The 23550-nt window shown below is 48.0% G+C and overlaps 1 protein-coding gene across 2 annotated transcripts in view; it reads left to right on the forward strand.

Moving 5' to 3' along the window:
- Positions 1-23550, forward strand: part of cfap20dc (CFAP20 domain containing) — a 692307-nt gene that overhangs the window by 149421 nt on the left and 519336 nt on the right. The window lies entirely within an intron of this gene.

Below are 23550 nucleotides of genomic sequence, written 5' to 3' on the forward strand. Positions count from 1 at the left end.
ATTAGTTTTAAAGTATCTCTCTCCTGCTACTGCTTAGACCACAATGGACAACTTTACCGTGAGAGGCTTAATTTTCTCAGTGTTCTCTTGCTACCATCTTCCACTAAAAGCAGCTCACATCCTCACCTGCACTATAATAGCAAAGCTCTATTGGCTGCTTGTGTGCAGCAATTTGGTTTTAGGATCCTCACCTTCATATTTAAATCCATCTGTGGTCTTGCCTCACCGCGTCACTTATTCCCTTCAGCTGTTTACCCTCGGCTGCACTAGTCCTCCAAACCAGTTTATTTTCATTCTCTGCTCAGCTGTTATGCTCCTTCCCTCCTGATGAATAGTTTGAAGTCTTACAACAGTACAATAGTTGAATTGTACAACTGTCTGCGTCGAAATGTGGACTACCAAAGATTCCACAGAGTAACATTTCTCATGCTGGTACATGTGAAATAGTGATTGTAAATGGAGATCTGAACTGTGTCCTCCATCAACAAAACAGACACCAACCTGGCACAAGGCACCTGTGAACAACCACAAAAATCTGGAGATGGTATAGTACCCTGGGATTAGTGAATGGAGGACATTATTTTGCAGAGAATGAATTCACCGAATGCAGCTCAAAGACTTACTTCAGGATAGTGAGAAATCTTTCAACACCAGGTTAAAGTCCAACAGGTTTGTTTTGATATCACTAGCTTTCGGAGTGCTGCTCCTTCCTCAGGTGAACGCAGAGGTATGTTCCAGAAACATATATATAGACAAAGTCAAAGATGCCAAACAATGCTTGGAATGTGAGCATTAGCAGGTGATTAAATCTTTACAGATTCAGAGATGGGGTAACCCCAGGTTAAAGAGGTGTGAATTGTGTCAAGCCAGGACAGTGGTAGGATTTCGCAGGCCAGATGGTGGGGGATGAACGTAATGCGACATGAATCCCAGGTCCCGGTTGAGGCCGCACTCGTGTGCGGAACTTGGCTATACGTTTCTGCTCGGCGATTCTGCGTTGTCGCGCGTCATGAAGGCCGCCTTGGAGAACGCTTACCCGGAGATCAGAGGCTGAATGCCCTTGACTACTGAAGTGGTCCCCGACTGGAAGGGAACATTCTTGCCTGGTGATTGTCGCGCGATGTCCGTTCATTCGTTGTCGCAGCGTCTGCATGGTCTCGCCAATATGCCACGCTTCGGGGCATCCTTTCCTGCAGCGTATGAGGTACGCTGGCCGAGTCGCACGAGTATGTACCGCGTACCTAGTGTTCTCACGTGTAATGGTGGTATCCATGTCGATGATCTGGCACGTCTTGCAGAGATTGCCGTGGCAGGGTTGTGTGGTGTCGTGGTCACTGTTCTGAAGGCTGGGTAGTTTGCTGCAAACAATGGTTTGTTTGAGGTTGCGCGGTTGTTTGAAGGCAAGTAGTGGGGTGTGGGGATGACCTTGGCAAGATGTTCATCTTCATCGATGACGTGTTGAAGGCTGTGAAGAAGATGTTGTAGTTTCTCCACTCCGGGAAAGTACTGGACGACGAAGGGTATTCTGTCGGTTGTCTTCTGAGGAGGTCGGTGCGGTTTTTTTGCTGTGGCGCGTTGGAATTGTTGATCGATGAGTCGAGCGCCATATCCCGTTCGTACGAGGGCATCTTTCAACGTCTGTAGATGTCCGTTACGCTCCTCCTCGTCTGAGCAGATCCTGTGTATACGGAGAGCTTGTCCATAGGGGATGGTTTCTTTAATGTGTTTAGAGTGGAAGCTGGAGAAGTGGAGCATCATGAGGTTATCCGTGGGCTTGCGGTAAAGCAAAGTGCTGAGGTGACCGTCCTTGATGGAGACGAGTGTGTCCAAGAATGCAACTGATTTTGGAGAGTAGTCCATGGTGAGTCTGATGGTTGGATGGAACTTATTGATGTCATCGTGTAGTCGTTTCAGTGATTCTTCGCCGTGGGTCCAAAGGAAAAAAATGTCATCGATGTATCTGGTATATAACATCGGTAGAAGGTCCTGTGCGGTGAGCAGGTCTTGTTCAAACTTGTGCATGAAGATGTTGGCGTATTGGGATACGAATTTGGTCCCCATGGCTGTTCCGTGCGTCTGGATGAAGAACTTGTTGTCGAAGGTGAAGACGTTGTGATCCAGAATGAAGCGGATGAGTTGCAGAATTGCGTCTGGAGATTGGCAGTTGTCGGTGTTGAGTACTGAGGCTGTTGCAGCAATGCCGTCGTCATGGGGGATGCTGGTGTAGAATGCCGAGACATCCATTGTGACAAGGAATGTTCCTGGTTCAACTGGTCCATGGGTGCTGAGTTTCTGTAGGAAGTCCGTCGTGTCACGACAGAAGCTGGGCGTACCTTGTACGATGGATTTCAAGATGCCCTCGATGTAGGCAGAGATGTTCTCAGACAGGGTCCCATTGCCTGAAACGATAGGATGGCCTGGTGTGTTGGCCTTGTGTATTTTCGGGAGGCAGTAGAGATCTCCAATGCAGGGAGTACGTGGGATGAGAGCACGTAGGGTTCCAAGATCTGGATCCAAGGTCTTGATCAGTCTGTTAAGTTGCTGATGTGTTCCTTGGTCGGATCTGCGGGTAACTGTCTGTAGTGTTCTTGGTTGTTGAGTTGTCGGTATACTTCTTTGCAGTAGTCCGTTCTGTTCAGTATGACAGTGGCCCCTCCTTTGTCTGCTGGTTTGATGACGATGCTGCGGTTGGTCTTGAGAGCATGGATGGTGTTGCATTGTGCTTGGGTGACGTTCGGGGCTGTCTTGTGAATGCGACTGATGAATCTGGCATTGACGCGACTCCTGACGGCTTGAGCATACATGTCGAGTCTAGGGCAGCGGCCTTCCGGAGGGGTCCAATTTGACTCTTTCTGCTTCGGTTGCCGCACCGCAGATCTCTGTCTGCTGTTCCGGTTCATTGGTAGTCTCCTTGGGTTCGCTGACGGTCTCTTGGGATCTGTGGAAGAATTCCCGGAGCCTCATTCGCCTGATGAATTCCTCCGTGTCTGCCGCGAGACTGGTGGGGTCCATTTTGGTGGTGCTACAGAAATTGAGCCCTCTGCTGAGGACTTTGATTTTGTCTGCTTGAAGAGTGTCGTCCGACAAGTTGACAATAGATTTCCCTGTATTGTTTTCTACTGTGGTACCGGGGGTGGCTTGGTTGCTGCTGGTGGTGATGCCGAGTTTCTCAAGCTTCCTGTTCTTGGTGTGCATATAGGTGGCATAGTATTGTTGTCTCATCTGTTTGGCGGTGTTCCGCAGCTGGTCTGATGCATCCTGAGTGCAAGTTGAGAATATGGCCTCTATCTTGGTTTCCAGGTTGCGTCGTCTGCTGGAGAGCTGGCTTCCGAGGTGGGAGAGGAGTGTGAGAGTTGTGCGACGACAGAGTCTCTCAGCGTAGTCGGTGTTGTAGGTCGACTTGAGTGGGTTTGTGATCTGTAGCCCTTTCGGGATCTTGTCTGCTTTCTTGCATCTTTGTAGAAACCTAATGTCAGTGTCTATATGCGCGATCTTCCTGGAGATCCTCTCCACTTTGAGCCGGCAGTTTGCGATGTCGATGGTAGCCATGATGTGGAGATGCCGGCGTTGGACTGGGGTGAGCACAGTGAGAAGTCTTACAACACCAGTTAAAGTTCAACAGGTTTTTTTTTATATCACTAGCTTTCGGAGCGCTGCTCCTTCCTCAGGTGAATGGAGAGGTATGTTCCAGAAACATATATATAGACAAAGTCAAAGATGCCAGACGATGCTTGGAATGCGAGCATTAGCAGGTGATTAAATCTTTACAGATCCAGAGATGTGGTCACCCCTGAGCATAACGGACATCTACAGACGTTGAAAGATGCCCTTGTATGAACGGGATATGGCGCTCGACTCATCGATCGACAGTTCCAACGCACCACAGCAAAAAACCGCACCGACCTCCTCAGAAGACAAACATGGGACACAACTGACAGAATACCCTTCGTCGTCCAGTACTTTCCCGGTGCAGAGAAACTACGACATCTTCTTTACAGCCTTCAACACGTCATCGATGAAGATGAACATCTTGCCAAGGTCATCCCCACACCCCCACTACTTGCCTTCAAACAACCGCGCAGCCTCAAACAAACCATTGTTTGCAGCAAACTACCCAGCCTTCAGAACAGTGACCACGACACCACACAACCCTGCCATGGCAATCTCTGCATGACGTGCCAGATCATCGAAATGGATACCACCATTACACGTGAGAACATCACCCACCAGGTACGCGGTACATACTCGTGCGACTCAGCCAACGTTGCCTACCTGATACGCTGCAGGAAAGGATGCCCCGAAGCGTGGTACATTGGCGAGACCATGCAGACGCTGCGACAATGAATGAACGGACATCGCACGACAATCACCAGGCAGGAATGTTCCCTTCCAGTCGGGGAACACTTCAGCAGTCAAGGGCATTCAGCCTCTGATCTCCGGGTAAGCCTTCTCCAAGGCGCCCTACATGACGGGCAACAACGCAGAATCGCCGAGCAGAAACTTATAGCCAAGTTCCGCACACATGAGTGCGGCCTCAACCGGGACCTGGGATTCATGTTGCATTACATTCATCCCCCACCATCTGGCCTGCAAAATCCTGCCAACTGTCCTGGCTTGACACAATTCACAACTCTTTAACCTGGGGTTACCCCATCTCTGAATCTGTAAAGATTTAATCACCTGCTAATGCTCACATTCCAAGCATTGTCTGGCATCTTTGAGTTTGTCTATATATATATGTTTCTGGAACATACCTCTTCATTCACCTGAGGAAGGAACAGCACTCCGAAAGCTAGTGATATCAAAACAAACCTGTTGGACTTTAACCTGGTGTTGTAAGACGTCTCATTGTGCTCACCCCAGTCCAACGCTGGCATCTCCACATCATGGCTACTTCAGGATAGGCTTTTTTCAAAATAACTTTTATTTGCCTTGATTTGTAACACATGAAGTTTGAGCTGATTGAAACATTAAAATGATTTGATAGGGTAAATATCGAGGACTATTTTCTTGAGGTGGATAAATGGAGTTAAGTTACAGATTGGCCATAATTTAATTAAATGATAGATAAGATTCGAGGGGCTGAAAGAAAGGAAGAGCAGTAGGCCCATGTTTCTCCAAGGCATTTAGTTAATGCAGACCATGCCCAGTTACCCTCTAGTTCACCCCACCCACAATAACATTGGTATTCTATTCAACTGTAATAATAGGTGTAATACCCTGATATTCTATGTGTCAATCTCATCTTTATAACTTGATATGTGCGCTGAAACTACAACCTGAATCTCCCTGCACTGGACAAGGTTTGTCCAGGTTCTCCTTTGTTGCCACTTCTAACCCCTATCAAACCCTGATATCTTTGGACTCCAATTCTGTTTGAAAGTGTCAACTCTGAATTGGAAGCATCAATCAGAGCCAATTTATTTGCATTTCACATGTTAAAACTGTCTGGCACAGACAAACCTGAACCATATCGAGAGATGCACACTGCCATTTGTTCTTGTTGCCTTTTGGATCCCTGATATTGTTAATAATCACATTTAAGTTTGAAAAAATTAGAGCTTTTTATGTTGAAAACTTACCATGCTGCCTTGTACAAAAGAAGGACCGGTTTGAACTGATTTTGTTACACATCACATGGTTATTCAATGCAATCACGAATGTGGTTCCTTAGATCACTCACATAACAATTAGTTCCTAACCTTTTACAGATATACACAGATCGTACAACAATATATGTATTGTATTTTTTTCAACAAATATTATTCATGTTATTGCTAAGGTGGTATGATGTGTTTCCATCCTGTAGATTTGCCATTTTGCTGTGAGTTGGCACACTGCATGGATCATGTTATTCATGTTGTCCCTGGTGTTGCAGGAGTTGTGATTGCTGTTGTGAAGGTGGCCTCATTTGCTGGTGATAATACTGTCTCCCAGGCTATTTGTTTCTACTATTGTTGAGGCCTTTTCTGTTTTTCCAGTTCTAGTGTAAGTCAAATCTTAATTAATTGGGGGATCAGGGGTTATGGGGAGAAGGCGGGAGAATGGGGATGAGAAACATATCAGCCATGATTGAATGGCGGAGCAGAATCAATGGCCTAATTCTGACCTTGATGTCATAATATACACCAGTATATCATGGTGCAGACACACACACACACTCTGATGGGCATGCAGTGGGACCAATCAACATACACAACACCGCAGTCAATCACCAGTGAGAGCACACGCACTATAAAGACAGGGGACAGGAGAGTTCCCGCTCATTCTAGTAGTTGCCAGCTCAGAGCACAGAGCTCACAGCCTGCAACACAGAAATTCACCATGTGCTGAGTGCATCACCTGGTTAGGACGGGGCAAGGGTCAACAGTTAAAGCTGGTATTGCATTTACCCACAGTTCAAGTTTGTTAATATAGTTAACCTTATAATAAAATAGACTTGCACCACTTCCAGTGTTGGTGACCTGTTTGTGATCCAGAACACCCAAGACATCATGGTACAAGGAGTGGTTGCATACTAGCACTTCTGAGACCCACCTGCAACTAATCAGCATTCCGGCATCCTGAAGTATGGAGAACACCAACCCGCCGCCGCTCCGCACCGCCGCACCTCAGCGTACAGTGACAACCAGCAACGATACCCAGGCAAGATGTTCAAGATCCGGGTTCCGCAGCAGCTCCAGTGCCACGGCGATCTCCGCGAAAACTGGCGGGCATTCTGGCAAAAGTGTGAAATCTTCCTGCTAGCAGCCAAACTAGAGGGCCTGGCTGATCCTGAAAAAACAGAGCTTCTCCTCACCATCGAAGGTGCCAGAGCAGAAGAAATCTTTTAAAAATTCAAGTTCTCCAAGGGGCAAAACAGGAGCGACTTCCAGGCAGTCCGGGACAAATTCGGCAAATACTGTGAGGAAAACACACTCCAACCAGCAAGGAAAGGTAAGAGAAGCGCCAGTACTCACCTCGAGGCCGAAATCCCGGAGCAGAGAACGATTTTGTTTGGCGGCCATCTTTCTAAAGGGACTGCACTTGCGCAGTTGCGCGATGCCGCGCATGTGCAATCACGAAAACGGCCACCAGTAAAGGAATCGCGATCTGCGCATGTGCAAACGCCTGCAACGTGCTACGTCAGAGACCCCGGACCACGCCCATTTAAAGGGGAAACATCCCAAATCAAAGAAAAAATATTTTAAAGCTGTAAAACAACTTTCCTTCACCTGGAATGACAGCACAATGCCTCAAATTGAACCAAGACATGAATAAACCTCCGAAGAACCCTGCATCAAGCAGTTACCTACCCCGAAACCGAATCCGATTCCGACTTCCCGCAGACCAGTGACACCGAGGACCCGAGGGAGCCTTTTCTTTTTTTTTTTAATAAATATTTTATTGAGAATTTTTGGTCAACCAACACAGTACATTGTGCATCCTTTACACAACATTATAACAATACAGATAACAATGACCTATTTTATATAAACAAAAAACAAAAAATAAATAAATATTAAATAACAAAAATAAAAACTAGCCCTAATTGGCAACTGCCTTGTCACAAGCTACACCCCCCCCCCCCCCCATCCCCCCCCCCCCCCCCAAATCCTGGGCTGCTGCTGCTGCCTTCTTTTTTCCCCCATCTATCTATCCGCAAGATATTCGACGAACGGTTGCCACCGCCTGGTGAACCCTTGAGCCGACCCCCTCAGGACGAACTTAATCCGCTCTAGCTTTATGAACCCCGCCATGTCATTTATCCAGGTCTCCACCCCCGGGGGCTTGGCTTCTTTCCACATTAACAATATCCTGCGCCGGGCTACTAGGGACGCAAAGGCCAAAACATCGGCCTCTCTCGCCTCCTGCACTCCCGGCTCTTGTGCAACCCCAAATATAGCCAACCCCCAGCTTGGTTCGACCCGGACTCCTACTACTTTTGAAAGCGCCTTTGTCACCCCCATCCAAAACCCCTGTAGTGCCGGGCATGACCAAAACATATGGGTATGATTCGCTGGGCTTCTCGAGCACCTCGCACACCTATCCTCCACCCCAAAAAATTTACTGAGCCGTGTTCCAGTCATATGCGCCCTGTGTATTACCTTAAACTGAATCAGGCTTAGCCTGGCACACGAGGACGACGAGTTTACCCTGCTTAGGGCATCTGCCCACAGCCCCTCCTCGATCTCCTCCCCTAGCTCTTCTTCCCATTTCCCTTTTAGTTCATCCACCATAGTCTCCCCTTCGTCCCTCATTTCCCTATATATATCTGACACCTTACCACCCCCCACCCATTTCTTTGAGATCACTCTGTCCTGCACCTCTTGTGTCGGGAGCTGCGGAAATTCCCTCACCTGTTGCCTCGCAAAAGCCCTCAATTGCATATACCTGAATGCATTCCCTTGGGGCAACCCATATTTCTCGGTCAGCGCTCCCAGACTTGCGAACTTCCCCTCCACAAATAGATCTTTCAGTTGCGTTATTCCCGCTCTTTGCCACATTCCATACCCCCCATCCATTCCCCCCGGGGCAAACCTATGGTTGTTTCTTATCGGGGACCCCCCCAATGCTCCAGTCTTTCCCCTATGTCGTCTCCACTGTCCCCAAATCTTCAGTGTAGCTACCACCACCGGGCTTGTGGTGTAGTTCCTCGGTGAGAACGGCAATGGGGCTGTCACCATAGCCTGCAGGCTAGTCCCCCTACAAGACGCCCTCTCTAATCTCTTCCACGCCGCTCCCTCCTCCTCTCCCATCCACTTACTCACCATTGAAATATTAGCGGCCCAATAGTACTCACTTAGGCTCGGTAGTGCCAGCCCCCCCCTATCCCTACTACGCTGTAAGAATCCCTTCCTCACTCTCGGAGTCTTCCCGGCCCAAACAAAACCCATGATGCTCTTTTCTATCCTTTTAAAAAAAGCCTTCGTGACCACCACCGGGAGGCACTGAAACACAAAGAGGAATCTCGGGAGGACCACCATCTTAACCGCCTGCACCCTCCCTGCCATTGACAGGGCTACCATATCCCATCTCTTGAAATCTTCCTCCATCTGTTCCACCAACCGTGTTAAATTTAGCCTGTGCAATGTGCCCCAGTTCTTAGCTATCTGGATCCCCAGGTAACAAAAGTCTCTTGTTACCTTCCTCAACGGTAGGTCCTCTATTTCTCTACTCTGCTCCCCTGGATGCACCACAAACAGCTCACTCTTCCCCATGTTCAATTTATACCCTGAAAAATCCCCAAACTCCCCAAGTATCCGCATTATTTCTGGCATCCCCTCCGCCGGATCCGCCACATATAGTAGCAAATCATCCGCATACAAAGATACCCGGTGTTCCTCTCCTCCCCTAAGTACTCCCCTCCATCTCTTGGAACCCCTCAGCGCTATCGCCAGTGGCTCAATCGCCAGTGCAAACAGTAATGGGGACAGAGGACATCCCTGCCTTGTCCCTCTATGGAGCCGAAAATATGCCGATCCCCGTCCATTCGTGACCACACTCGCCACTGGGGCCCTATACAATAGCTGCACCCATCGAACATACCCCTCTCCAAAACCAAATCTCCTCAACACCTCCCACAAATAATCCCATTCCACTCGATCAAATGCTTTCTCGGCGTCCATCGCCACTACTATCTCCGTTTCACCCTCTGGTGGGGCCATCATCATTACCCCTAACAGCCTCCGTATATTCGTGTTCAGCTGTCTCCCCTTCACAAACCCAGTTTGGTCCTCGTGAACCACCCCCGGGACACATTCCTCTATTCTCATTGCCATTACCTTGGCCAGGACCTTGGCATCCACATTTAGGAGGGAAATTGGTCTGTAGGACCCGCATTGTAGCGGGTCCTTTTCCTTCTTTAAGAGAAGCGATATCGTTGCTTCAGACATAGTCGGGGGCAGTTGTCCCCTTTCCTTTGCCTCGTTAAAGGTCCTCGTCAGTACCGGGGCGAGCAAGTCCAAATATTTTCTGTAGAATTCAACTGGGAATCCGTCCGGTCCCGGGGCCTTTCCCGTCTGCATGTTCCTAATTCCTTTCACCACTTCTTCTACCTCGATCTGTGCTCCCAGTCCCATCCTTTCCTGCTCTTTCACCTTGGGAATTTCCAGCCGATCCAAAAAGTCCATCATTCTCTCCCTCCCATCCGGGGGTAGAGCTTCATATAGTTTTTTATAAAATGTCCTGAACACTTCATTCACTCTCTCCGCTCCCCGCTCCATCTCTCCATCCTCGTCCCTCACTCCCCCTATTTCCCTCGCTGCTCCCCTTTTCCTCAATTGGTGTGCCAGCAATCTGCTCGCCTTCTCCCCATATTCATACTGTACACCCTGCGCCTTCCTCCATTGTGCCTCTGCAGTGCCTGTAGTCAGCAAGTCAAATTCCACATGCAGCCTTTGCCTTTCCCTGTACAATCCCTCCTCCGGTGCTTCCGCATATTGTCTGTCCACCCTCAAAAGTTCTTGCAGCAACCGCTCCCATTCCTTACTCTCCTGCTTCCCTTTATGTGCCCTTATTGATATCAGCTCCCCCATAACCACCGCCTTCAACGCCTCCCAGACCACTCCCACCTGGACCTCCCCATTGTCATTGAGTTCCAAGTACTTTTCAATACATCCCCTCACCCTTAGACACACCCCCTCATCCGCCATTAGTCCCATGTCCATTCTCCAGGGTGGGCGCCCTCCTGTTTCCTCCCCTATCTCCAAGTCCACCCAATGTGGGGCATGATCCGAAATGGCTATAGCCGTATATTCCGTTCCCCTCACCTTCGGGATCAATGCCCTACCCAGCACAAAAAAGTCTATGCGCGAATAGACTTTATGGACATAGGAGAAAAACGAGAACTCCTTACTCCTAGGTCTACTGAATCTCCACGGGTCCACACCTCCCATCTGCTCCATAAAATCTTTAAGCACCTTGGCTGCTGCCGGCCTCCTACCAGTCCTGGACTTCGACCTATCCAGCCCTGGTTCCAACACCGTGTTAAAGTCTCCCCCCATTATCAGCTTTCCCGTCTCTAGGTCCGGAATGCGTCCTGGCATTCGCCTCATAAAATTGGCATCATCCCAGTTCAGGGCATACACGTTTACCAAAACCACCATCTCTCCCTGTAGTTTGCCACTCACCATCACGTATCTGCCCCCGTTATCCGCCACTATAGTCTTTGCCTCGAACATTACCCGCTTCCCCACTAATATAGCCCCCCCCTGTTTTTCGCATCCAGCCCCGAATGGAACACCTGCCCCACCCATCCTTTGCGTAGCCTAACCTGGTCTATCAGTTTCAGGTGCGTTTCCTGTAACATAACCACATCTGCTTTAAGTTTCTTAAGGTGTGCGAGTACCCGTGCCCTCTTTATCGGCCCGTTCCACGTGATCAGCCGAGTTGGGGGGCTTCCCACCCCCCCCCCCCCTTGCCGATTAGCCATCATCTTTTTCCAGCTTCTCACCCAGTTCCCACGCAGCTGTATCTCCCCCAGGCGGTGCCCCCCCGCCCATCCTCTCCCGTACCCACTCCCCCCTTTCCCCAGCAGCAGCAACCCAGTAATTCCCCCCTCCCACCCCCCCCGCTAGACCCCCCGCTAGCGTAATTACTCCCCCCATGTTGCTCCCAGAAGTCAGCAAACTCTGGCTGACCTCGGCTTCCCCCCGTGACCACGGCTCGCACCGTGCGACGCCCCCTCCTTCCTGCTTCTCTATTCCCGCCATAATTATCATAGCGCGGGAACCAAGCCCGCGCTTCTCCCTTGGCCCCACCCCCCATGGCCAACGCCCCATCTCCTCTCCCTCCCCACCTCCCCCCATCACCACCTGTGGGAGAGAGAAAAGTTACCATACCGCAGGATTAGAACATAAAACCCCTCTTCGCCCCCCACATTCGCCCCACCACTTTGTCCAAACGTTCTTTTTAATAGTCCACTCATTCCAGTTTTTCTTCTACAATAAAAGTCCACGCTTCATCCGCCGTCTCAAAGTAGTGGTGCCTCCCTTGATATGTGACCCACAGTCTTGCCGGTTGCAGCATTCCAAATTTTATCTTCCTTTTATGAAGCACCGCCTTGGCCCGATTAAAGCTCGCCCTCCTTCTCGCCACCTCCGCACTCCAGTCTTGATAAACGCGGATCACCGCGTTCTCCCATTTACTGCACCGAGTTCTCTTCGCCCATCTAAGGACCATTGATAGGGTTGTGAAGAAGGCCTATGGAGTGTTGGCCTTTATTGGTAGAGGGATTGAGTTCCGGAGTCGGGAGGTCATGTTGCAGCTTTACAGAACTCTGGTACGGCCGCATTTGGAGTATTGCGTACAGTTCTGGTCACCGCATTATAGGAAGGACGTGGAGGCTTTGGAGCGGGTGCAGAGGAGATTTACCAGGATGTTGCCTGGTATGGAGGGAAAATCTTATGAGGAAAGGCTGATGGACTTGAGGTTGTTTTCGTTGGACAGAAGAAGGTTAAGAGGAGACTTAATAGAGGCATACAAAATGATCAGGGGGTTGGATAGGGTGGACAGTGAGAGCCTTCTCCCGCGGATGGATATGGCTGGCACGAGGGGACATAACTTTAAACTGAGGGGTAATAGATATAGGACAGAGGTCAGAGGTAGGTTCTTTACGCAGAGTAGTGAGGCCGTGGAATGCCCTACCTGCTACAGTAGTGAACTCGCCAACATTGAGGGCATTTAAAAGTTTATTGGATAAACATATGGATGATAATGGCATAGTGTAGGTTAGATGGCTTTTGTTTCGGTGCAACATCGTGGGCCGAAGGGCCTGTACTGCGCTGTATTGTTCTATGTTCTATGTTCTATGTTCTCTATCCTTAAAACAGAGGAATCTCACCACTATGGCTCTGGGAGTTTCTCCTGCTCTCGATCCTCGCACCATAACTCGGTACGCTCCCTCCACCTCCAACGGACCCGTCGGGGCCTCCGCTCCCATTAACGAGTGCAGCATCGTGCTCACATATGCCCCGACGTCCGCCCCCTCCACACCTTCAGGAAGACCAAGAATCCTCAGGTTGTTCCTCCTTGCGTTGTTTTCCAGTGCCTCCAACCTCTCCACACATCGTTTCTGATGTGCCTCCTGTATCTCCGTCTTCACCACCAGGCCCTGTATATCGTCCTCATTCTCGGCTGCCTTCGCCTTCACGACCCGAAGCTCCTGCTCCTGGGTCTTTTGTTCCTCCTTTAGCCCTTCGATCGCCTGTAGTATCGGGGCCAACAGCTCTTTCTTCATTTCCTTTTTTATCTCCTCCACGCAGCATTTCAAGAACTCTTGTTGTTCAGGGCCCCATATGAAACTGCCACCTTCCGACGCCATCTTGGTTTTTGCTTGCCTTCCTTGCCGCTGTTCCAAAGGATCCGCTGCAATCCGGCCACTTTCCTCTCCTTTTTCCATCCGTGTCCAGGGGGAATTCCCTTCTGGTTTACCGCACGGTGTTTTTAGCCGTTAAAATTGCCGTTGGGGCTCCTATCAAGAGCCCAAAAGTCCGTTCCACCGGGAGCTGCCGAAACGCGCGACTTAGCTGGTCATCGCCGCACCCGGAAGTCCCCCCGAGGGAGCCTTTTCGAGTCGCTGTTATAACAAAGAACAGGCTGTCCCCGAATCAAAACCACCAGCCGCTGTCGGTGCACAGCATTGACCCAGACGACGAGTGGTGTGCCACCCTGACGGTCAACCGATCCCAGATACGATTCCGCCTGGACACTGGTGCTTCCGCTAATCTCCTAGCGTGGTCAGCCTTTCAGACCCTTGGGGTTAAACCAACCATTCTTCTGTCGACCTGCCAACTAGTGGACTACAATGGCAACATCATTCCTGCTACCGGTTCATGTCAACTCAAAGTGACGCACAACTCGCGAAAAGCCATCCTTTCCTTCGAGATCGTGGGCCCCTCGAAGGATTCTCTGCTAGGCGCACAGGCGTGCAAACTCCTAAACCTCGTTCAACGAGTACACTCTCTCCAGAGGACACGTCTGCCTTCCAGGATGCGGACTTCAGGGCGCAACTCAATGCCATCATTGACCAACACCGCAACGTTTTTGAAGGCATGGGCACGCTTCCATACACTTACAAAATCCTGCTCAAACAAGACGCCATGCCTGTGGTTCATGCACCTCGCAGAGTCCCAGCACCCCTCAAGGACCGCCTCAAGCAGCAGCTGCAGGACCTCCAGGACCAAGGAGTGCTCTCCAGAGTGCCGGAACCAACCGCCTGGGTCAGTTCCATGGTGTGCGTAAAGAAGCCCTCCGGCGAGCTCCGGATCTGCATTGACCCAAAGGATCTGAATCGCAACATAATGAGGGAGCATTACCCTATCCCCAAGCGTGAGGAAATCACGTGCGAGAAGGTCCGGGCCAACATCTTCACCAAACTTGACGCCTCGAAAGGATTCTGGCAAATTCAACTAGACAGGTCCAGCAGAAAGCTGTGTACCTTTACTACCCCGTTTGGCAGATACTGCTACAACAGGATGCCATTTGGGATAATATCGGCATCAGAAGTATTCCATCGGATCATGGAGCAAATAATGGAGGGCATTGAGGGTGTGCGCGTCTATGTTGACGACATCATCATTTGGGCCACCACCCCGCAGGAGCATATCAGTCGCCTCCAGCGCGTTTTCAAACGAATACGGGACCAAGGCCTTCGACTCAACAGAGCCAAATGTTCCTTTGGCCAGTTGGAACTCAAGTTCCGAGGGGACCACATCTCCCGGTTGAGTGTGCAGCTGGGTGCGGACAAGGTGGCAGCCATCACGGCCATGCAGAAGCCAGCTGATAAGAAGGCGGTCCTCCGATTTTTGGGCATGGTCAACTTCCTGGGGAAATTCATCCCCAACCTCGCCTCCCATACCACAGCTCTCCGGAACCTGGTCAGGAAGACGACAGACTTCCAATGGCTTCCCGCCCACGAGCGCGAATGGGAGGGGCTTAAGACCAAGTTTACCACGGCCCCGGTATTGGCATTTTTTGATTCCACGAAGGAAACAAAAATTTCAACGGATGCCAGCCAATCCGGCATTGGGGCGGTGCTCCTGTAACGCGATGAGGCCTCATCACGGGCCCCCGTTGCATATGCGTCACGTGCCATGACCCCCACAGAACAGCGCTACGCGCACATCGAAAAGGAGTGCCTGGGCCTGTTGACTGGGGTCGACAAATTTCATGATTACATGTACGGCCTCCCCCAATTCACTGTCGAGACCGACCATCGCCTGCTGGTCAACATTATACAAAAAGACCTGAATGACATGACCCCTCGCCTCCAACGCATTCTGCTTGAACTCCGGCGGTACGATTTCCAGCTCCTACACACTCCGGGCAAGGACCTGATCATAGCTGACGCTCTGTCCAGGGCAGTCAACACCCCGTGTGACCCAGAGGGGTTTGTCTGCCAGGTTGACGCCCATGTGGCCTTCACGGCCTCCAATCTGCCGGCCACGGATGAACGCCTTATCTACATTCGCCGTGAGACTGTGGCTGACCCCCTACTACAGCGTGTCATGCGACACATGACGGATGGGTGGCTCAAGGGCCAATGCCCGCAGTTCCACAATATCAGAGACGATCTGGCAGTAGTCGATGGTGTTTTCCTGAAGCTGGACCGCATCGTGATCCTGCACAGCATGCGCCAGCTCGTTTTGGAACAGCTATACGAGGGCCATCTTGGCGTGGAGAAGTGCCGACGGAGGGCCCGAGAGGCTGTGTACTGGCCCGGCATCAATGAGGACATCGCCAACACAGTGCTCAACTGCCCCACCTGTCAGCGGTTCCAGCCGGACCAACCACGTGAGACCCTACAGCCCCATGAGTTGGTTACGTCCCCTTGGTCTAAGGTAGGCCTGGACCAGTTCCATGCGCTCGGCAGGGACTATGTTCTGATTGTAGACTACTTTTCGAACTACCCGGAGGTCGTACACCTGCACAACATCACCTCATCGGCTGTTATCCGTGCCTGCAAGGAGACCTTTGCTCGTCACGGCATCCCACTCACTGTGATGTCGGACAATGGCCCTTGCTTCGCGAGCCAGGAATGGTCCAACTTTGCCAGCAGGTACAACTTTGTGCATGTGACATCCAGTCCCCTGCATCCCCAATCCAATGGCAAAGCGGAAAAGGGCGTCCACATCGTCAAACAGCTCCTCTGCAAGGCTGCCGATGCAGGATCCGACTTCTCCCTTGTCTTGCTGGCCTATCGTTCGGCCCCACTCTCCACGGGCCTGTCGCCAGCCCAGCTGCTCATGGGTCGCACCCTCAGGACCACGGTGCCATCCATTCACGTCCCAGACCTCGACCACGTTCCGGTCCTTCAGCGGATGCAACAGTCTCGTGCACAACACAAGGCGGCGCATGACGCTCGGGCGACTGATCTCCCTGCTCTGGCGCCGGATGACCATGTCCGCATCCATCTTCCGGAGGGTGGCTGGTCTGCAACTGCTGTGGTTCTTCGGCAGGTGTCTCCCCGCTCGTTCCTGGTTCATCTGCCAGATGGTTCCATTCGCCGCCGCAATCGGCGTGCCCTTTGTCTCGTTCCACGCTCGCTACGTGATCCTCCACCGGTGCCACACCCTCCTGTTGTCCCCAACCTGGACTATGTGGAGATTCCGAATGCTCTGCATCCTCCTCACTCTTCCGTGGCCCAGCCTGTTCCTCAGCCGGTGGCTCCTGACCCATCCTTGAGGCGGTCAACCAGAATTTGTCGCCCACCTCAGAGACTTGACTTATGAGTTTTATGATGTTGGACTCTTTGATCTGTTCTGTTATCCTGTTTCATCGTTCCAGTAGTTTGTATATAATGTTCATTTCGCTGTTGGTGTAACACCCTATTTCTCGGCACCAGGCACCTTCCCGTGTAAATAGATTAGCCTCATGTACATAGTCATGTAAATAACATGCACACACATAGTCAGGTACTATTCACTACATTATATTTATTGTCACGCAGGCACATATTCTTTATATAAAAGGGGGATGTCATAATATACACCACTATATCATGGTGCAGACACACACACACACACTGATGGACATGCAGTGGGACCAATCAGCATATACAACACCGCAGCCAATCACCAGTGACAGCACACGCACCATAAAGACAGGGGACAGGAGAGTTCCCGCTCATTCTAGTAGCAGCCAGCTCGGAGCACAGAGCTCACAGCCTGCAACACAGATATTCACCATGTGCTGAGTGCATCACCTGGTTAGGGCTAGGCAAGGGTCAACAGTTAAAGCTGGTATTGCATTTACCCACAGTTCAAGTATGTTAATATAGTTAACCTTATAATAAAATAGAGTTGCACCACTTCCAGTGTTGGTGACCTGTTTGTGATCCAGAACGCCCAACACATCACTCGATGTCTCGACTTCTGTGACAACTTTTACTGGCTTACAGGTTTTCATGATTGGATCCTGTATGTGTGCGCTTTGCTCTTTCAATAGCATGTTTGTTGAAGCGCTGACCTTTTTCCTGTGCTGCGCTAAGTTGTTGTCTCACTCCCTCATGGTCACTTGGGGGTTGTATTTTGCTTGACGGAGTAGTCATATATTTTCTTCCATTCAACAACTCTGCAGGTGATTTCATATCAACTGAGAGATTTGTGGATTGGAGTAACAATACGGTAAGGTTTGGGTTCCTCATTGTCTCACGGCATTTCACAAGGGTCGCTGTGAGCGTCTGGGCATATCTTTATATAAACCCGTGTCCTCAAGGATAGTGTGGTGATGAGGTGATGATGTTGAACCCATACTGTACAGCAAATGTTTTACCTTCCCTGGATGTGAGTACGGTGTCATGATCGCACATTAATCTTTCAGGAATTCCTTGCTCAGCAAACAGAACTCGTACTGCTGAGATGATAATTGTGACTTTCAAGTCTTTCATCTTCTGTAGAAAAGAAAACTTAGACTATTTGCATACGACTCTAAGATACCATTCTTCATTGTGTGACTAAATTGTCTCCCACATTATGCTGTTGCAGTAGCTATCCTGTCATATTTCGGCTGATGTATTTCTGTAATTCTAGCATATATTGCATGTTGACACTATATTTTCTATGTCTTTGTTTATGCCTATCCAGTACATGGCTGATCAGGCTCTGAGTTTACACTGGTCCATTCTGATGTGGCTTTCATGTATCTTTTGGATTAGTTGTTCCTGCATTGTTTTGGGTATGATTATTCTAGATCTGGCTTGCAGAACACTATCTTCCATTGAAATGTCATCTCTGGTACATCAATACTGCCATATTTCTGGCTGTTTGCTGTATCTTTTCAGGCTATCCTTTGATCACTTCGAGCACATCTGTAACTTCTCAGCTTTGCTGGTCTCGCCTCTAATTTGCCTCAGTTTCAATGGTGTTAGATTCACTAGGTGATGAACCATTATACCTAGATCTTCTATCTCGTGTTTCGTCTGTGGTTATAACCGAGATGAGGTGTCTAAGCCATTTCTCTTCCTAGTTTGTATTTCGGAGTGAAATTGTAATTCTGAAGCCACAAGAGCTAGCTCTGCGGCCTTGCTGGTGCTTATACACATAGTCTCCTTTTAGATCTGCTCTAGTAGATGATAATCTCTCTCTCTCCACTCTGAACTTTAGCCACAAGAAATATGTATGGAACCTCTTGCATCCATACATGACTGCCAAAAGCTGTCTTCCTTTGTTGGCATTTCTGGTCTCAGCTGAGGTTTGAGCTTTGAATGAGAATGCTATTGGCTTTCCCTCAGTCCTTTTACAGTAGTTCAGACTCGTTCTTCTGGCATATTACCTTTTTGAGTTTGTTGAAACTTCTATTGTGTGACTCTGATCACTGGTACTTTACATCTTCTTTCATCAGCTCCCACAGGTTTGCTGCGTTTTCTGGCATAATGAGGTATGAAGGGGCTCATGTACGAGATCAAGCCAAGGAAACCTCTCAACTCTCGCATATCTCTTGGGGTTTCCATCTCAGACATAGGCATGATTCTTTCAAAGCTTTGCTTGACACTAGTAGGTATGTACAGCATTCCAATGAACTAGTAGTTTGTCACTTTCACAATGCATTTTATTACGATCCCAGTCCAGACCCCAAAAGTGGCTAGGATACTGGACCAAAACCCCAATACTTTTATTTTGTAAGACTGCATGGAAAGAATACTTCGCTCCAGGAGTGATTGCACAAAGAAATAGGGATTTGGTATTTTAAAACAAAACCTTATTAATAATACACTCTGTAACAACACACCTGAAAATAGCTTACAATTATCCCTCAAACAATACTGCTCAATTCTTTAAATACCATACCCTTCATTACTATCTCTATTCTCAATTAAACAACAAGAAAGGAAACAAAATCATACAGCTCTAAATCCATCCCAATGGCTCAAAATAATACTTGCTTTCCAGAACAGATTTGGCTCTTGTTAGAACCCCTGCAGACTCTGGCTCGATATCTTCAAAAAGCTGTTTCAGCTGGTTTGTTTCAGCTTCTTCCTTGTCCTCAGACAAGTGTGCACTGTTTTAAATACTATTACTCTTTTTTAACGATCGTGCTGAGAGCAAAATACCTTATTTGTGGTCTAAAGCATCAGTCAGATCAGAACTCAACTCAAAAAGCTTTCTCAAAATGTCTGAATACCTTAGCTTCACCCAGCAATGACATCATCTCCCCAAGCCGAAAACTAATTGACTGTCCGGGCTGAAAACACTAACTTCCCAGGGAGCCAGTCTAATCAAACAACAATGCATTTAGCCCAGGCTGAAAATGTATCACTCTGGTCAATTTTACCTGTGTCTCCAAAAAGCTTGCTGGTCTTGCAAAATAAGATTATTTTAAAATCATGACTACTGCAGTCAAACACACTTTAACCCAGGCTTTTAACCCTTAAATTGACAAATATTTATAATCCAATATATCTAAAACCCAGCATTCATTGCAACTTGCCTGTGTTTAATTTGATCTCAGCTTTCTTGGTTCTCTCCATAGCTTCATGTAGATAATACTCATGATCTTTTTCATCTACACCACATATTTCTGGACATCGTCTGTTGCATCCACTGTTCCTTTGCCTCCCCTGTATGTCTCATCTAATTTCTGTTGGAACACATTCTGGCTCAACTAGGTAGATGCACGAATTTGCACCATTGAACGGGTGTGTTGAATGTTGTCAACAGCGAACATTGCACGTCTAGTTTCACATTCCAGTGGACACTTCTAGTATTGAGCTTGCCAGTGTCAGTGTGGTCTCTTCTAATTTGGAATGGGGGAAGTAATCCCGCTTTATGGCTTGATTTAAGACTTTAGGGATCCACGCAAATTCTTAGCTGGCCATTTGGCTTCTCTCTCACCACGATGGAATTCCACCAACTTGTAGGCTCTGACTCTGGTGATCACCTTTTCTTCATCTCTTGGATCTCCCTTTCAAGCTTTGCTTTCAGTTCTATTGGCACTTGGAGATGAATCACTGGTTTCATCAGTGGGTCAATAGTGATGTGCTACTCAATCTTCAAGGCATCCAACCATCTCATGGAAACACTTTGGGTACATTTGCACCAGGTCGTCTTCGCATCTGAATGGGGGCAGCCTTTAAATGCGTGTGCAGTCTTTAACCCTCAGTGTTGACTCCTTCACTTCATGGTTTACCGAGATAATCTGCAGCTCTTCACAACTGTTCAATCCCAGGATAGCAGGCTTATCTGATTCAGTAATGTATAACATACAGTTAATGTCCTTTCCTTTGTGTGTCCCTCTAATTTGGGTTGTTGCTGTTGTGTTCCCCAATATGCTGTTAGTATGATGTTGCTTGGTTTCAGAACACCTTTCTTTGGATAACCATATCCTTCCAAATATTTTAGGAAAGATCTTGTATAGTCTGAGCGGGATGGTGTTAATCTGCGACCTTCAGATTTATCATTTTGGCTTTTCTCTCACCCGCTTCTTGATCTGAATGGCTGTGATTTCTCTCTTCCGGGAACTATCGGATCCAGCCATTTCATGCAGTAGTATGGTTATGTAGCAGGTCCAAAAGCAAAATTGCTGCAGATGCCAAAAATGTTAAATTAAATATTTGAAAAGGTGAATAGGTCAGAACCCTGGTAAAACAGTAGCATTGCTTTTCTTGACTGATTCTGCCTGACCTGCTGAATATTTTCATAATTTTCTGTTTTATTATTGTACAAGAATAGTGGGCTTGGCGTTTGAGCATTTTCCATAGAGCACATCTTCCAAACTTAACTCAACACCAACATTTCTGGATCACATTTGGTGCTAGTATTCTCTCCTATACGCCCAGATTATTTTTTCTTTTTGTTTGAATGCTTTTAAATGCTTATCCCGTTCTCTTTTAAATGATGTCTCTGCCTCAATCGTTACCTGTGGTGCAGCACTGGTCTGATAGTCTTCTGTTTAAAATCAATCCTATTTTTCCATTTTTTCCTTGAATGAGAAGCTTCAGCCTCTATCCCCTGAAGCCATTAATAGAAGCAATTATTCACTATTTACGCACAAGATCCCAGATTTCATTCACCCTTTTTTACCAGCTGCCCGTTTCTTCACACTGTTCCTACTCTGCAGGAATTGTTGCATCCCAGGCCTACTCTATTTTCTAGATTCCCCCTCTCTCCAGCACCCCCACTCCAATCTCCTTGACCAAGTTCAAACTTCAATTTCCCTCTATAAAAGGAAAAATTGTACAGCTGTTCGACTGTAGTGTGCTTCACCCTCACGCTCATAAGAGACCAGACAAAGACTGTTGGGGTTAAACATCTAGTCTTTTATTACAAGCTATAAGAAGGGCTATTGGCATTCCAAATCGGGACACCAGAAAGCGCAGATTCAATAATGGTACAGATAGTTATACTTTGAAATTTGTTACAAGAAATTTGCATATACCAATCATTTGTTACTAGTTATCTATGTTCAATCACGACTATCAATTGAGGTTACATCATAGATAGTATATGAGAATGATTAACCAATCGCATTAAAGGTCCACAAGCTTAATTAAACTATCCAATCATTACAAAGGCACGTTGTCTTGCAATTAGTAATATCGGTGGTCCGATATCTGGGGTGTAGCCATCAATCACCTTCCTACTCTGCTGTTTAATGGCTCCTGTCGAGGCGTGGATGCTATCCATCAATCCTCACTGCTGTTATCAGCAGACATACTGGAGCCATAACACATAATACAGTGTCCCACATTGAAGAACAGACCTTGAGATTTAACACCTGCAAATTTCCCCCCAAGGGAGCTGGACCCTCAGAGACAGTATGTTCTTGTAATATACATTACAATTAGCCGTTCCCACAGTCAGAACTGAATATTTTTACTTCCCCAGTAAATAATGGAACTGTAGGATTTAAACTGGTTGTATCATCTAAAGATGCCCAAATTTCCCTCTTCACCCTCTCTCCCTGACCATCCCCCAACATTCATTTCACAGTTACCACTTCCCACCCCACCACCCCCAGCCTCCTCAATTCAAGCACTACCCAATAGGATGCACGGAATGGGATAAGAATTGATTACATGTTAGAGAGCAAGTGTTTAGGTATAGGAAATTGTTAGTATGTGTAACGGCCCCCTGGGCTAGTGCGTAGTCGATTCCAGCCCGGCTTGACCCGGAGTCACAACACAGTTGAAATTAATAAATAATTCTGAGAAAAACAGACTTTGTTGCCAAATAACTACAGTCACCAGGTTTGGAAAAACAATTTTATTAATAACAAGAACCATAAGAGGTTGCTGTCTTCAGTCTGCAATGGTTTTCACTGTAGATTCATTCAGGTCTCTGCAGCTACGGAGCTTTTCTGGAGAAAGAGCAGACCCTTTCCTCTGCGCATCCAAGACTCAACTGTCCTTCCCTGGTTCTCTGAAAATAAAATCATCCCATTCGGGCAGCATCAAATGATTGCCTGTTACCAGGCGGAATAGGGCTTTTGGGCAATTCATTGGCCAGCAGGCAACCAATCGAACCGAATCCCACTTATCTCTTGGGTTCTGAAAAGGCTGAGTTTTGCTGTCCGAAGGCAAGCACAGTGTTCTCTTTTATAACTTTTGTGTTCCTTTCCGCCCCTGTTCAACAATATATGTCCATTAAGCATCCATGGTTAAAAATTATAACAGTAAAAATAAAGAAAGGGGGAAAAGGGAATCAGCAGGATGGGCCCTTACATACTTCTCTCCCTAAAGGGAATGAAACATCGGGACTTTTCTAATAATCTTTATTATTGTCACAAGTAGGCTTACTTTAACACTCAAGCAGATTATGGTCTGTATAAACTAAACTTTGTTTATTGTCATGCCTCATATACTTCAAAGTGCTGAGGGGCTAATAGCAATACTAAGGCTTCCTTTTCAATGGTGGAATACGTTCCTTTGCACAGACTTAGTTTTAAAAAAAAATATTCCACTTGTCTCACTATTCCCGCATTGTCGTCTTTTAGTAGCACTGCCCCTACCCCCAGGTCACTGGCATCTGTGGCCATTTTAATTGGTTCGGAAACATCCGGCACAGCCAGCACCGGTTCGCTTATTAAGATGACCCTCAACTTCTCAAACTCTACTTGCCGTTTTATGGGCTA

The sequence above is a fragment of the Scyliorhinus torazame genome, chromosome 13 (assembly GCF_047496885.1).
Source record: "Scyliorhinus torazame isolate Kashiwa2021f chromosome 13, sScyTor2.1, whole genome shotgun sequence".
In the NCBI taxonomy this organism is placed as follows: Eukaryota; Metazoa; Chordata; class Chondrichthyes; order Carcharhiniformes; family Scyliorhinidae; genus Scyliorhinus; species Scyliorhinus torazame.